Below are 6949 nucleotides of genomic sequence, written 5' to 3'. Positions count from 1 at the left end.
GCCTGGCTGTTAGCATCATAATTTAATGAAGTACCATCAATGGACACTTAACCAAATAGTGAAAATCCTTATACATACAAGTTCTCATACTCATTTACTTACTTAGGTTAACTTTGTAGAAGTGGAATTGCTGAATTAAAGTGTGTTTTAAAGTTATATGTGCATTTTTAAAGTGCAAATATTTGGCTGGGAGTGGCGGCTCACGCCTGTATCCCAGCTCTTTGGGAGGCCAAGGCAGGTGGATCACTCGAGCCCAGGAGTTCGAGACTGGCCTGGGCAACATAGGGAGACCCATCTCTATTACTACAAAAAAAAATTGCCAATATTCGTTTATGTGGTATGCACTGTAAATAATTTTCCTTATTTTTTAAAATTGTGCTTTCTGCAATACAAACTTTTTGTTGTCATTTTGTTATTGTGGTTAAAAAAACATGAAATCTGGCTGGGCGTGGTGGCTTACACCTATAATCCCAGCACTTTGGAAGGCCGAGGCAGGTGAATCACCTGAGGTCAGGAGTTGGAGACTAGGCTGGTTAACATGGTGAAACTCCGTCTCTACTAAAAATAACGAAAAAAAAAAAAATTAGCTGGGTGTGGTGGCAGGCACCTGTAATCCCAGCTACTCTGGAGGCTGAGGCCGGAGAATCGCTTGAACCTAGGAGGCAGAGACTAGGCTGGTTAACATGGTGAAACTCCGTCTCTACTAAAAATAACGAAAAAAAAAAAAATTAGCTGGGTGTGGTGGCAGGCACCTGTAATCCCAGCTACTCTGGAGGCTGAGGCCGGAGAATCGCTTGAACCTAGGAGGCAGAGATTCCAGTCAGCCAAGATCATGCCAGTGCACTCCAGCCTGGATGACAGAGCAAGACTCCATCTCAAAAGAAAAAAAAAAAAAAAAGATTCTTCAGCCAGATACCCTAAATCCTGTCTCACAAGTTCAAAGTTCCACAAATCTCTAACGCAGGAGCAAAATGCCACCAGTTTCTTTGCTAAAACACAACAGCCACCTTTGCTCCAGTTCCCCAGGAGTTCCTCATCTCCATCCGAGACCACCTCAGCCTGGATTTTATTGTCCATATTGCTATCAGCATTTTGGGCAAAGCCATTCAACAAGTCTCTAGGAAGTTCCAAACTTTCCCACATTTTCCTGTCTTCTTCTGAGCCCTTCAATCTGTTCCAATCTCTGCTTGTTACCCAGTTCCAAAGTCGCTTCCACATTTTCAGGTATCTTTTCAGCAACGCCCCACTCTACTGGTACCAATTTACTGCATTAGTCCGTTTTCACACTGCTAGTAAAGACATACCCAAGACTGGGCAATTTACAAAAGAAAGAGGTTTAATTTGACTTACAGTTCCACGTGGCTGGGGAAGGTCTCACAATCATGGCAGAGGGCAAAAGGCACTTCTTACATGGCAGCAGGAAGACAGAATGAGGAAGAAGCAAAAGTGGAAACCCCTCATAAACCCATCAGATCTCATGAGACTTACTCACTATCACGAGAATAGCTGGGAAAGACTGGCCTCCATGATTCAATTACCTCCCCCTGGGTCCCTCACACAACATGTGGGAATTCTGGGAGATATAATTCAAGTTGAGATTTGGGTGGGGATACAGCCAAACCGTATCAGGCACCCTGTGGAATCCCAGGACTCCAAAAAAGTTTAAAAATCACTAGTTTTATCATGTTTTCCCACTCCAGATAAAAAATCTGTATTGGGGAAATGATTATTTTAAAATCCCAAATAGGCCAGGCACAGTGGCTCATGCCTGTAATCCCAGCACTTTGGAGGGTGAGGTAGGTGGATCACCTGAGGTCATGAGTTCGAGACCAGCCTGGCCAACATGGTGAAACCCTATCTCCACTAAAAGTACAAAAAATTAGCCAGGCATGGTGGTAGGAGCCTGTAATCCCAGCTACTCGGGAGGCTGAGGCCAGAGAATCACTTGAACCAGGGAGGCAGAGGTTGCAGTGAGCCAAGGTCGCGCCACTGCACTCCACCCTGGGCAATAAGAGTGAAACTTCCTCTCAAAAGAATAAAAATAAAATGAAAATCCAAAATAATACAGAAACTTAATGTCAAAAATTCCAGAGAATTGGCCGGGCATGGTGGCTCATGGCCTGTAATCCCTGCACTTTGGGAGGCCGAGGCAGGTGGATCACCTGAGGTTGGGAGTTCAAGACCGGCCTGACCAAAATGAAGAAACCCCATCTCTACCAAAAATACAAAATTAGCAGGGTGTGATGGCGCATGCCTGTAATCCCAGCTACTCAGGAGGCTGAGACAGGAGAATTGCTTGAACCCAGGAGGCGGAGTTTGTGGTGAGCCGAGATCGTGCCATTGCACTCCAGCCTGGGCAACAAGAGCGAAACTCCATCTTAAAAAGAAAAAAAGAAAAATTCAAGAGAACTACTGTATAATTTACTACTAATTTTCAATCTTTTTGATACTATGTATATATTCATTATATACACTTAAATATTACATGTGCAGTATCCTGTAGCAAATTTTCTTCTCTTAATACACCAGTTAACATCTTTCCATGTAAATTCATGTAAATCTATTTCATCCTTTTTAACAGCTGCACAGAATTTCCTTGTATGTTAGCATCATAATTTTTTTTCTTTCTTTTTTTTTTGAGATGGAGTAAGTATCACTCTGTCGCCCAGGCTGGAGAGCAGTGGCATAATCTTGGCTCACTGCAACCTCTGCCTCCCGGGTTCAAGCAACTCTCCTGCCTCGGCCTCCCAAGTAGCTGGGACTACAGGTGTGTGCCACCACGCCCGGCTAATTTTTTATTTTTAGTAGAGACGGGGTTTCACCATATTGGCCAGGTTGGTCTCGAACTCCTGATCTTGTGATCCACCCGCCTCAGCCTCCCAAAGTGCTAGGATTACAGGCATGAGCCACCGTGCCTGGCTGTTAGCATCATAATTTAATGAAGTACCATCAATGGACACTTAACCAAATAGTGAAAATCCTTATACATACAAGTTCTCATACTCATTTACTTACTTAGGTTAACTTTGTAGAAGTGGAATTGCTGAATTAAAGTGTGTTTTAAAGTTATATGTGCATTTTTAAAGTGCAAATATTTGGCTGGGAGTGGCGGCTCACGCCTGTATCCCAGCTCTTTGGGAGGCCAAGGCAGGTGGATCACTCGAGCCCAGGAGTTCGAGACTGGCCTGGGCAACATAGGGAGACCCATCTCTATTACTACAAAAAAAAATTGCCAATATTCGTTTATGTGGTATGCACTGTAAATAATTTTCCTTATTTTTTAAAATTGTGCTTTCTGCAATACAAACTTTTTGTTGTCATTTTGTTATTGTGGTTAAAAAAACATGAAATCTGGCTGGGCGTGGTGGCTTACACCTATAATCCCAGCACTTTGGAAGGCCGAGGCAGGTGAATCACCTGAGGTCAGGAGTTGGAGACTAGGCTGGTTAACATGGTGAAACTCCGTCTCTACTAAAAATAACGAAAAAAAAAAAAATTAGCTGGGTGTGGTGGCAGGCACCTGTAATCCCAGCTACTCTGGAGGCTGAGGCCGGAGAATCGCTTGAACCTAGGAGGCAGAGGTTGCAGTGAGCCAAGATCGCACCACCGCACTCCAGCCTGGGCAACAGGAGCAAGCCTCCTTCCCCCCGACGAAAAAAAAAAGAAAAAGAAATCCAAATCCACCCCCAACAAATGTTTTAGGTGTAAAATATAGTCTTGTTACCTATATGCATATTGTTGTGCAGATCTCTAGAACTTTTTCAACTTACATGACTGAAACTCTACACCCACTGAACAAACTGTCATTTTTTCCTCCCATTATCCTTGCGTAATCACTATTCTACTTTCTGCTTCTGAGTTTGACTGCTTTAGATACCTCATATAAGTGAAATGATGTGCTATTTGCTCTTCTGTAACTGGCTTATTTCATTTAGCAAAATGTCCTCAAGATTCATCCACGCCTATGATTTTTTTGTTTTTTTTTGGAGACAGAATCTCCGTCACCCAGGCTAGAGTGCAGTGACGCAATCTCAGCTCACTGCAACCTCCGCCACCCAAAGTTCAAGTGATTCTTGTGCCTCAGCCTCCCAAGTAGCTGGGACTACAGGCGCATGCCACCACACTCAGCTAACTGTTTTGTATTTTTTAGTAGAGACAGGTTTTCGCCATGTTGGCCAGGCTGGTCTCGAACTCCTGACCTCAGGTGATCCACCCGCCTCTGCCTCCCAAAGTGCTGGGATTACAGGTATGAGTCACCGCACCCAATGAAACATCTCTTTTAAGGTTGAATAGTATTCCAATCTATGTATATATCACATTTTCGTTATCCATTTATCCATTCATCCTTAAAGGTTTTCACCTCTTGGCTATTGTGAATGTTGCAATGAACACAAGTGAAAGGACCCCTTCGAGATCGTAATTTCAATTCTTTTGGATAAAAGCTGTTTCATCCTGGCTGAACCTGAGGCTACAGTCACCCCAAAAGAGACAGCAGAGGAATTGCCATAAGGGACTGCCCCAAAACATCTGGAAAGACGACTGGCTGGAATTCCAAAGAAAGAAGCACTAAACATCAGTGATCAGTCCAAGGGAACTTATGTATAGAGGAGGCTGCGGTATCTCCTTGCTGGGACTGGCAAGATAAGGGATTTTCTTTCTCCCTGGGTATGTTCAACCTGTGAATGTACACGATGACGGGGTCAGGGTATAAAGTTTATATGAGGGCTTAAGAAATTTGGCTCAGGGTTGGAGCTAGTTCCTTTCAGGGTTTTGGGCAACAATCTGAGAAACTTTTATCAGTGCCTGGGAATGTTCAAAGCCTTGGCTTGGGTTCAAGCCTGCAGGGCAAAACAAGCAGCTGGCCAGGACACACAATGGTTAAAAACCTTGTGTTTCTGAGTCAGGACAGAGAAAAAGTGAAGGAAACTGAGAGAGCCAACATACCCCCAAGTGAGACTGTTGGATCTTACAGTTCTACTGTTAATTTTTTAAGGAACCTCCACACTGTATTCTACAGCAGCCGTATCATTTTACATTCCCACTAACAGTGCACAAGGATTCAGATTTCTCCACATCCTCACGAATATGTATTTTTGAGTTGTTGTGTCTCTGTGTCGCCCAGGCTGGAGTGCAATGATACTATCACAGTTCACTGGAGCTTCAACCTCCCATGCTCATGAAGTCCTTCAGGCTCAAAAAATCCTCTTGCCTCAGCCTCCCAAGAAGCTGGGAGTACATGCTTGGCTAACTTTTTTTTTAAGAGATGAGCTCTTGCTACATTCCCCAGATTGGTCTCCTGAGCTCAACCAGTCCTCCCATCTTGGCCTCCCAAAGTGCTTGGCTAACAAGTGTGAATCACTGCACCCAGCCTGCTTGGCCTCTTCTGCCCTCCTGTATACTTGACTGATTGATTGAGACAGAGTCTCACTTGTTGCCCAGGCTGGAGTGCAGTGGTGAGATCTCAGCTCACTGCAACCTCCACCTCCCTGGTACAAGTGATTCTCCTGCCTCAGCCTCCTAAGTAGCTAGGATTACAGGCACCAGCCACCTCGTCGGGCTAGTTTTTTGTATTTTTTAGTAGAGACAGGATTTCATCATATTGGCCAGGCTGGTCTCAAACTCCTGACCTCAGGTGATCCGCCCACCTCAGCCTCCCAAAGTGCTGGGATTACAGGTGCGAGCAACCTCACCACCATATATTTTAAATCATCTCTAGGCCAGGTGCGGTGGCTCACACCTGTAATCCCAGCACTTTGGGAGGCTGAGGTGGGCCGATCACCTGAGGTCAGGAGTTTGAGACCAGCCTGACCAACACAGGGAAACCCCGTCTCTACTAAAAATACAAAAAAATTAGCTGGGTGTGGTGGCGCATGCCTGTAATCCCAGCTACTTGGGGAGTCTGAGGCAGAAGAATCACTTGAACCCAGGAGGCGGAGGTTGCAGTGAGCTGCGATTGCACCATTGCACTCCAGCCTGGGCAACAAGAGCAAAACTCTGCCACAAAAAAACAAAAAACAAAAAACAAAAAAAACAAAAAAAACTCTAGATTACTTATACCTGACATGTGATCAATACAGAGAGGAAAAAAATTACTTATACAAGCACACTGTAAATGCTATGTAAATCATTGTTACACTGTAGTTTTAAAATGTGTTTTATATTGTCTGTTTTTTGTTGTTGTTGTTTTTTGGAAACAGTCTCACTCTGTCACCCAGGCTGGAGTACAGTGGCACGATCTCGGCTCACAGCAACCTCCACCTCCAGGGTTCAAGCGATTCGCCTGCCTCAGCCTCCTGGGTAGCTGGGACTACAGGCATGTGCCACCACACCCAACTAATTGTATTTTTAGTACAGACAGGGTTTTGCCATGTTGGCCAGGCTCGTTTTGAACTCCTGATCTCAGGTGATCCGCCCACTTCAGCCTCCCAAAGTGCTAGGATTACAGGCATGAGCCCAGACTTGTCTGTTTTTTTTTTGTTGTTGTTGTTGTTGTTTTCAAATAGTTCAAAAACAAGGTTAGTTGAATTCTTGGTTGAACCATCAGATAGAAAGGGCCGAGTGTATATGGTTTGCAAATATTTTCTTCCATCCCTAAGTTGCCTTTTCACTGTCCTTTCTGTGCATCTTTTTAGTTTGATGTAGTCCCACTCATCTATTTCTGCTTTGGTTGCCTGTGCTTTTGTTCTTATCCAAGAGATCGTTGCCAAGACCATCGTTATGAAGCTTTTCCCCTATGTTTTCTGCTAGGATTGTATAGTTTCAGATTTTACTTTTAAATCTTCAATCCATTTTTATTTATTTTTTTTTTTTGGAGTCAGAGTCTTGCTGTGTTGCCTAGGCTGGAGTGCAGTGGCTCCATCTTGGCTCACTGAAACCTCCAACTCCCGGGTTCTAGCAATTCTCCTGCCTCAGCCTCCCAAGTAGCTAGGACTACAGGCACCCGCTGCCA

Source organism: Mandrillus leucophaeus, unplaced genomic scaffold, assembly GCF_000951045.1.
Source record: "Mandrillus leucophaeus isolate KB7577 unplaced genomic scaffold, Mleu.le_1.0 Scaffold730, whole genome shotgun sequence".
In the NCBI taxonomy this organism is placed as follows: domain Eukaryota; kingdom Metazoa; phylum Chordata; class Mammalia; order Primates; family Cercopithecidae; genus Mandrillus; species Mandrillus leucophaeus.
This window is presented reverse-complemented; position numbering follows the sequence as displayed.